Source organism: Sarcophilus harrisii, chromosome 3, assembly GCF_902635505.1.
Source record: "Sarcophilus harrisii chromosome 3, mSarHar1.11, whole genome shotgun sequence".
Taxonomy (NCBI): Eukaryota; Metazoa; Chordata; class Mammalia; order Dasyuromorphia; family Dasyuridae; genus Sarcophilus; species Sarcophilus harrisii.
This window is the reverse complement of record NC_045428.1, coordinates 379,625,745-379,635,903: the sequence shown is the minus strand read 5'-3', so window position 1 is coordinate 379,635,903 and position 10,159 is coordinate 379,625,745.

Below are 10,159 nucleotides of genomic sequence, written 5' to 3'. Positions count from 1 at the left end.
TTATTACTATCTTCTGGATACTTCCCAATTTCATAATTCTCCTACAAGACTCCAAGTGATTATAATATCCAAGTAAAATTCAAGTAATGTGGACAATAACCTTGAAGTTCCTATTCCAATAGCCCTATTTTTCCTACCCCTCACTTGTTTTTTCAGCAACACTTTATTGATAATATTCACCTTTTAGTCATTCCATTCCATGTTTTATATTTACTTTTTTTTGGACCCTACTTCCAGGAAACAATTAAGAAAAGGTTTGACATTTTTAAATTAGAAATTTCAATAGTAAGGGGCTTAATGTTTTCTGAGGCATCCTCTCCACCTCAAATACAAAGAATATTTGAATAACTTGGTCAAAGACTTGTGATTCCCTCAGTATGGGAACGCCTTCCCCTAACATATAAATATAATAAAAAATATATAATTTGTAGTCCTACAGAATTATTTAAGCCCAGAAAAATCCATGCTATCATAGATCTAGAGCCTCAGTAGGTTATCTAGGTAAACTTTTTTCCAACCCCAAATCCATATTATAAATGAACCACAAAGGCTCAAGGAGGTTGTGATTTGCCCAAAATCACAAAGATAGTAAATATGAAAGATAAAATTAGAACCTGTGATTCCAGAGTCAATGTTCTTTCCACAATACCATCTGGACTGTTTTATCCATGGAAAGACAGTTAAAAAGTATCAGATTTTCCGAGTCTTAAGTCTAATATGTTCCATTACACTGCTTTGGTTTATATGGTATTCATACATTGCTGTGACCTTGTAGGCACTTAATAAATGCATGTTTCTTTCCTTCTTTCCTTGGCTATTCTCCATTCCAATCCATCTTCCACAATTAATTTTTATTAAACATATAAATGGCTATATGAACCTCACCCCCAAAAACCTATTCAAACTTCACTGACTCCCTATTAAATGTAGTATCAATTATAAACTTGTCTTTTAAAACATTTAAAATCCCTCACAAAAATGGTCTGACCTTGTCCTAACACAGAAGTGCTCCATTTCTCATCTCCATGTCTTTGCACTGACTGTCCCCCATGCCTCATTTCCACCTTCTATCCTTGGATTCCTTCAAGTCTTTGGGTCAAAAGCCATACTTTTATGTACAGCCTTTCCTAATTTCTCTATTCAATCCCCCAAACTATCTTGAATCAGTTCTGAATATCCAAGAAGTTAAGCCCTAATAGCTCGAAAATACAACAAAACTTTTGGAACATTATTATATACAGAAATTTGTATTTATTGTCTTCCCTGGCCTTATGTGAATTCATTAAGAGTTGTATTATTTTTGGATTCCTTTTACCTAAGAAAGTACCTGGTATATAGTAGGTATTTACTAACTGCTTTCTGGTTGATTGAAGTAAATATAATTACATGTAAAGTAAATACAAGGGAATTTGGGAGCATAGGTAGGAGCTATTAAGATAAGGAAAGGCATCCTGGAGGAAGTGATTTTTGAGTTGAGCTTTGAAAGAACCTAGAAATTATGCAAAAAGTACAGGGAAGAAGAGAAAAGCTTTCCAGCATGGAAGACAGCTTATAAAGATAGATAGATAGAATGTGGAACATCCTATTTAAGGGGCAGTTTGGCTTAACCAGAAAGTAAAGGACGACAAGTAATATATAACATATCTGAAAAAACAAACTAGAACCAGAGTGAGAAGGGCTTTAAATCTTAAACTTGCTAAATTTATGGTTGATTCCAGCAGGAATCTATAGCCAATGGCGCTTTTTTAGCAGGGCATTTACACAATCAGTCCTATGCCTTAAATTATCACATAAATGACTGAATGAAGTATGGAGTGGAGATAGAAGAATCTGAAGTCAATGAGGCCTAATTAGGAGGCTATTATTATATCCCAAAAGAGCAATTATAGAAAGAGCCTCAAATAGGTGGTGACTATGTGAATGAAGAGAATAGGGCAGATATGAGATAATTTGTGGAGACAGAATTCACAAGATGCGGAAATTGATTTTGTTCTTGAATGGATTATTACATGTATTGAATAAGAAACTAGTGTTATGGGAAAGGCCCTTCAAACCTCCTGGAAATGCCCTAACTCAATGATGAAATGAAAAAGCATTAACTAGAATTAATCATTACAACAAAGTCAACATAAACATGTCTGACCTTTTGATAAAATCAAAAATACAGTTTTAAAAGTCTCCTCCCAAGGACAGCTGACCCCTAAAGTTTTTTTTTTATTATTATTGCTATATCAGTTATAATGAATCATCAAACCAATAAGTACTCCCCATAACTAGGAAACAAGACATTTGGTTCGCTCATGTCTATTGCTCATGTTTAGTTTGTGCCTTTAAACCTGTAAGTGATTCTCAGCTGTTCTGATACTGGGCACAGCATAAGCCATGGGAATCTCATAAGCAGGGTAACGTCTCAAAGTCCCCTAATAACCACAGAAATCAATGGTTTGAGCACAATATCTAATTAGCTTTTAGAATTTTTGGCATGAAGCAATTGTCCATGTTATGCCCCAGAGGGGGCTGAACAGTTCTAGAAATAATAAGAATACATGGAATATGGTCTAATGAGATGCCACATTTTGCTACTTAAAATATATTGAGTTGTATGTGTGGCAGGAGGAAGCAAAATTTAGTGTTTTAGAAATTTTCATTTGTTTTCTTTGGGCTACATACAGGTGAATTATCTGAAACATTTTGCAATTAGCATGTTTAATAAAGTGTAAGTCTCAAAAATGTCTAAATGAATTTTTTCTGTATAGCCCCATAGTTTCTTGTTTCACACAATATTATTGAAATAAGGGGCATGTAGTAGTTAAAAGTAATTTCCCTTTAAAGAAGTAGCATGCCATAGTAGATATAAAGCTGGGTTTGGAATCTGGAAGACCTGGGTTTCAATACTACTTCCACACAGACTAGCTATGTGACTCTGGGCAAGTCATCTAACCTTAAGTAACTCTGAGATCATGAGTTGCCAAACAGCTACCAGAATGCACTGGTGCACTGAATTTCCTCTTCTGAAGTTCTCTAGACTAAGGAAATCACAAAGTCTAGTTTAAAAATTCTATCTTCTTTTCTGCAAGCTTTCTAAGGAAATGTACTTTTTCTTACCCAATATTCAAAAAGTATATGTAATGCTCAATTAGATACAAATTACTTTTTTGTTAAATGGTATAATATCATATATAATATGATATTACTTTTTTATATTTTTCTTTTGTATCAGAATGTTTTATGCCCTCTGACAGCTAGCCTTCAAAAACCTAGAGTTGGCTTCATGGTATGAAGCATTGGAGATACATTATAGACTGAAAAATGAAGATATTAGTATTTCACAGAAATAATATTTATCTTTCTGATGTGAGTAAACTAAAAATATAAAGAACTGAAAAAGGAAAACTATATATTGAAATACATTTATCGAAAAAAATTTTAAGTTCATAGATCCCAAGACAAGAACCTGTGCTCTGAGATTATAAACTGCAAAATCAGGGTCAATCTGCATTAATAGTATTTTCTTGTCAGAAATTTCCTTTACTGCCAAGTAAATCAAGGTTTAAGAAAACTCCTTAGAATACTTTAAATGGGTATACTGGCACATATGTAGATAAATGCATTATATATATATTATTTAAGTGAAAAGATGGAAGATGTTCCTAACAGTCAGATTTTCATTTATATTTGGTTACATTATTTCACCTCTAGAAAAAAATGAAATGTTTGTTTTTGCAACATATGCTTTCTATTGGATTCCATTGTGCTTTTCTGTTTACTGTCTACAAACTTACACAACCTGGAAAAATATTGACAAGTAACTTAGGTTGGGGCATTTGGCTTATTAATTATTCTGGTGCTTTTGCACTTGAATTAATTGTTTTTTGAATGATGGAGGGCTTTTACTTCAGCTATTATCTCAAATGCAATAGTGGATATTTAGAGTGTTGCTTCCTGAAGACCTTTTAACTTACGTAAGAAGAATTGATTTTTACTATGCACCTTTAAGCATTACTGAAGATAATCATATCCAAGGTTACAACTACAAATTGGTTGGGGGAAATGGGTTTTGGTTATCAATCCCGAATAATATTTTTTCCAACTTTAGGGATGCAACCATTTTGATGAGTCCAATGTTCCAGGACATCATTCTTTATCTGTAAATAATATTTCATAGAGTTTAACTGACCCTTAATTTGAAGTTAAGCACAAATCCCATCTCTGCCATTAATCATCTCTGTGACCTTGGGTGAGTAACTTCATTTCTTGAGCCTATTTCCTCATTAAATTATCTCTAAGGTTCTTTCTACCTCTAATGGATAGAAGGTTCCTTCTAGCTTTAATGGCTTTGTTTCTCCCTTCATTCCTACCCTTAGTCTTCTCATTTTCATTTGTTGCCAGTTAACAAGGTATATCTTCAGAAAAAAAGGTAGATCAACTAGGTCATTAGTTGGATCATTGGTTTGTTGAGCTGTGGCAAATACAGGAACACATAATTTCTTGTGGTCACAAAGTGTCTGCTTTTTGTTTTGTCTTGTTTTGTTTTGTTGCATCAGCACATGTAAGTTTTCCTTTGCATTAAAAGGATTTAGGCCTTGAAAAATATTAACGCAGTAGTGAGCAGTTGTATTAGAAAACATTATCGTGTTGACTAATTTTAAATTGCAATTGAAAAACATGTGGGCTACAATTACCATTTTAATGAACATGTAAGGTGTCATTAAATGCATTTAATAGCATCTTCTTGGTATCAATTAACTTGGAGACATAAACAATTTGCCTCTCATTGAATATATGCCATAGCTCCTTTAAGCTAAATGTCTGATGTTCATGATTAATTTTCTCCTATACCTTCACAGGGAAGACCCTTTAAGCTGAAGCTAATGTCAGAGATAGACTGCGTTAGTAAATGGCTTATAATTTGTTAAAATAGCCAATTCTAAATTTTTTTAAAAATTGTTTTTGTATGAGCATTTGACCTGCAAAAACAAGCTCATAATCATAAATTTTAAGTGATAAGAATATAGTGAGCTAGTGGTTAGATATTCATGAAATGATTTTTAATAAATTAGCATAAATTTATTAAACTGCTAATATTGTAGCTATACATGATGGTGCTACTTAACACAAGGAAAACTCACACATTTTCAAATTTTGGATTAATTACAGAAGAACAGCTTCTTAAAAACTTATATACTTTTAATGACTTTTGGCTTGCTCATATATTTTGCTTTGTACATACACAATGTCATTTATTCCCAAACTACTTTGCAAGTTACATTAAGCATATCAACAAGCCCTGTGGCCTGAACATCCCAGCTGTACTCCAACTGTGCCTTTTTGCCAAATGACTGTCTTTTATCTATCTGCAGCAGAAGGAGTCTTAAGACTTCATTTGTCGTTAGCTATCTCACTGAAAATCTCTTCCCTACACAGCACTGGAGTTTGGCATTAACTCCCCATGTGCCAACATGTTGACCATGTTGTATCAGAGAAAATTTTATTAAAAGAAAAGGAAGAATCAATATACAGCAAATGTACATAGATATAGGTATGTAGTACATATATACTACATATATATTGCAAAATATATTTAAAATACATGCATAAAGATATACAGATATTCAGCAATAGATATTATAGTCAACCCAAGTCTCAAAGATCCCATATGAAAATTTATCATTGTTACTTACAGTCCAGCACCAAGATCCTTCTCATACTGTCAAGGTATACCAACTCTCTGCTGGTGTTTATCACTTGGTCACTACCTAGTTTTTCTCACCTTGTTACCACACCCAGGGCACAGAAGGTCACAGGAAGCAGGATGGTACTCCTCAAAAGATTTTGTCCACTTACATAGGCACTCTTGACTTTTTCCTCACTAGATTTGTCTTGTCTACCACTGAATAAGGAATCAAAGAAACAGACCTGTTTTGTTAGGGTAACCTGCCTCACCCCCACCACTATGATCCTTGTCATTCTGCTCTAAAGAAACTGGTATCTTGTTCTCCAAAGAACTATACTTTGTTTTTCCAGGGACTCCTCTTTCATCTTATTTACTGCTCAGTTTGTTCCTATGAAATATTAGAATATACTATGGAATGAAAGACCCCCTTACAAACACTATGGAGTTATATATTTATATGGAGGAGAGGTCAGAATAATTGATACTTCTAGAATCTTAATCATGATACCATTGTGTAAATAGACTATGACAGATTTGTTCAACTGAAAATTAAAATTTAATCCAAGTATAAATCCAAAAATAAATAAATTTTGGAACTCTATGTGTAAAAGAGGTTAACCTCAACCAAAAATAACTTCCTGACTATTTACTAGTTGCATTTCTCTTATTAAAATAACTCCTTAGATATATTTTGAATAAACATGCAAATAATTGGTTTAAAATTTCTCTTGATAAAAACTGGGGGGAAAATTTATATACAAGGTTTTTGATAAAGGTCTCATTCTAAAATATATAGAGAACTGACTCAAATTTATTAGAATACAAGCTGTTCCCCCACTGATAAATTGTCAAAGAATAGGAACAATTTTCAGATGAAGAAATTAAAGCCATTTCTAGTCACATGAAAAAAATGCTCTAAATAACTATTGATTAAAGAAATGCAAATTAAGACATTCTAAGGTACCACTTCACATCTGATTGGCTAAGATGACAAAAAAGGATAATGATAAATGTTGGAGGGGATGTTGGAAAACTGGGACAGTACTATATTGTTGGTGGAGTTGTGAACTGCTCCAATCACTCTGGAAAAAACTATGGAACTATGACGAAAGGGCTATAAAACTGTGCATATTCTTTGATTCATCAGTGCCGCTACCAGATCTATATCCCAAAGAGATCATAAAAAAGTGAAAAGATCCCACATGTGCAAAAATGTTTGTAGCAGCCTTTTTTGTAGTGCCAAGGAACTGGAAACTGAGTGGATACCCATCAATTGCTGAATAAGTTATAGTATATTTAATGTACTGGAACATTATTGTTCTATAAGAAATGATCAACAGGATGATTTCAGAAAGGCCTGGAGAGACTTACATGAATCGATGCTAAATGAATAGAACCAAGAGAACATTGTACATAGCAACAACAAGATAATAGTGTGATGATCAACTGTAATAGACTTGGCTCTTTTCAACAATGAGGTGATTCAGGCTAATTCCAATAAACTTGGAATAAAGAGAGCCATCCACATCCAGAGAGAAATTGTGGAGACTGAATGTGGATCACAAAAGTATTTTTACCTCTGTTTTTGCTGTTTACTTGCTTTTTGTTTTCTTTCTTATTTTCACCCCTTTTGATCTGATTTTTCTTATGCAGCATGATAAATATGGAAATATGTTTAGAAGAACTGCACACACAAACTAGAAACTGAATGGATGCCCATCAGTTGTAGAATGGCTAAGTAAGTTATGGTATATGAATGTTATGGAATATTATTCCATATTATTATTCTATAAGAAATGATCAGCAGGATGATTTTAGAAAAGCCTGGAGAGACTTACATGAACTGATGCAAAATGAAGTGAGCAGAACCAGATCATTATACATGGCAACTACAAGATTATACAATGATCAATTCTGATGAACATGGCTTTCTTAAACAATGAGATGATTCAGGCCACTTTCAATAGTCTTGTGATAAAGAGAGCCATCTGCACTCAGAGAGAGGACTGTGGGAACTGATTATGGATCACAATATAGTATTTTCATTCTTTGTTGTTGTTTGCTTGCATTTTGTTTTCTTTCTCATTGTTTTCCTTTTTGATCTGATTTTCTTGTATAACATGAGATTTATGGAAATATATATAGAAGAAATTGCACATGTTTAATATATTAGATTATTTGCCTTCTAAGGGAGGAGGTAGGGAAAGGGAGGGAAAAATTTACAACATAAAATTTTATAAGGGTGAATGTTGAAAATTATCCATGTATATATTTTTAAAATAAAAAACTTTAATTAAAAAAGAATTGCACATGTTTAATCTATATTGGATTATTTGTTATTTAGGGGAAGGGAGCAGTAAGGAGAAAGGGAAAAAAATTTGGAACACAACATTTTGCAAAAATGAATGTTGATATTTAACATGTATTGAACTGCCTGCCATCTAGGGAGGGGATGGGGGGAAGGAGGGGAAGAGTTGGAACAGAAGGTTTTGCAAAGATCAATGTTAAAAAATTACCCATGTATTTGTTTTGTAAATAAAAAGCTATAGTAATTTAAAAAGAGTGAATGTTGAAAATTGCATATGTATTTTGAAAAGAAAAAGCTATTATAAAAAAAATGGGTCATGCCATATTAACATTATTTGCTTTTGTGACAAGCTTTCTAAATTGGTAGATCAGAGGAATGCTTTAGATACATTTTACCTATATTTTAACTAAATGGAGAAGAAAAAGAGATAATTAGATTCAGAATAGATTGGATGACTAAAAAAATTACTAATAATAACCAGTACTTAGGTAGCACTTCAAGTTTCATAAAGACCTTATATATCATCCCATTTGTTTCCTCACAATCCTGTGAGTAGGTGCAATGATTATCCTCATTTTTATGAGGAAAATGAGGTTAAAAGAATTGTTAAATAACTTCTTACAATCACAAAGCTAGTATATGAATAAGATAATATTTGAACTCAGATTTTTCTGACTCCAAGCCTACTCTAATTTTGTGCATCTCATGTTTCTTTTGGACTAATTCAATTCTGCTTTGCTCATACAGCACAGTGTCTTCTCTAATGAGGGCATGCTATGCTGGGGAGGGGGGGTTCTGTGCCAGTGTCATCTCCTACAATCAATTCTTAAGTTCTTAAGAAAGAACTTGAGAGTATCTGTGTATCACTTTTTCTGACCACCTTTTGATCACTTGTCCTGTGTGAGTTCTCCATAAAATAATTTTTTTGGCAAGTGTACATTTGGCATTCGAACCATCAGTAATTAATTTTAAAACAGTAATTAAGGTAAAAACACCAAATTTGCCACCAGTCTAGTGAATACCCTCATCACCTCATGCCTGGATTACAGCAATAACTTTCTTGTAGGGCTACTGGTTTCAATTCCCCACTGCAATCCATCTTCATTCATTCATTAAAGTGATTTTCCTAAAATGCAGGTCTGATTATGTCATGCATACACATTCCTCTGCCCAGCATCGCCTTCCCTCTACCCCATTCAATATACTCCAATGGCTCCCTTTTGCCTTGAGGAACAAATATAAAATGCTGTGTTTGGCATCCAAAGCCCTTCATAACCTATCTCCCTCCTATCTTTCCAGTTTTCCTTCACTTTAGTTTCTAATATATATTCTTCAGTTCAGTGACACTGGCTTCTTCCCTGTTCCATGAACAAGACACTCCATCTCTTTTGCTCTGTCCTCTGTGCCTGAAATGTTCTCCCTCCTTTGCTTGAATTACCTCCCTGGTTTCTTTTAAGTGCCAACCAAAATCCCTCTTTCTACAAAATGCCTTCCCCCCAATCCCTCAATCCCAGTGTTTTCCCTCTGTTAATTATTTTCTATTTATCTTGTATATAATTTACTTTATACAGTTTGCTTATGTGTTGTCTCCTCCATTAGATTGTAAGCTTCTTGAGGGCAGGTATTGTCTTTTGCCTCTTTTTGCATATCCAACATTTGGCACAAAGCCTAGAACATAGTAGGCAGTTGATAAATGCTTACCGATTGAGAGGACATAATGCTGAGAGGCAGAGATAATACTAGATAACAATGTCAGAATTCAAAAAGATTTTGCCCAGTTAGAGCACTGAGTTGAATATAGTTACGTACAATTTAATGGAGATAAATGTAAAGCATTACTTTTGGATTTAAAAAGTGACTTCATAAGCAGAAGCATGGGAAATCTTTTTTTTTTTTTTTGCTTTTTTTTTCATGAGTTTTCAATATTCCCTCTTGCAAAACATTGTGTTCCACAGTTTTCTCCTTCTCTTCCCACTTCCCCTAGACAACAAGTAATCTAATATAGATTAGACATGTATAATTCTTTTAAACATATTTCCACATTTATCATGCTGCACAAGAAAAATCAGAACAAAAAGGATAAAAATGAGAAAGAAAAAACAAGCAAGCAAACAACGACAACAAAAAGAAGTGAAAATACTATGTTGTGGTACACATTCAGTCTCTATAGTCCTCTC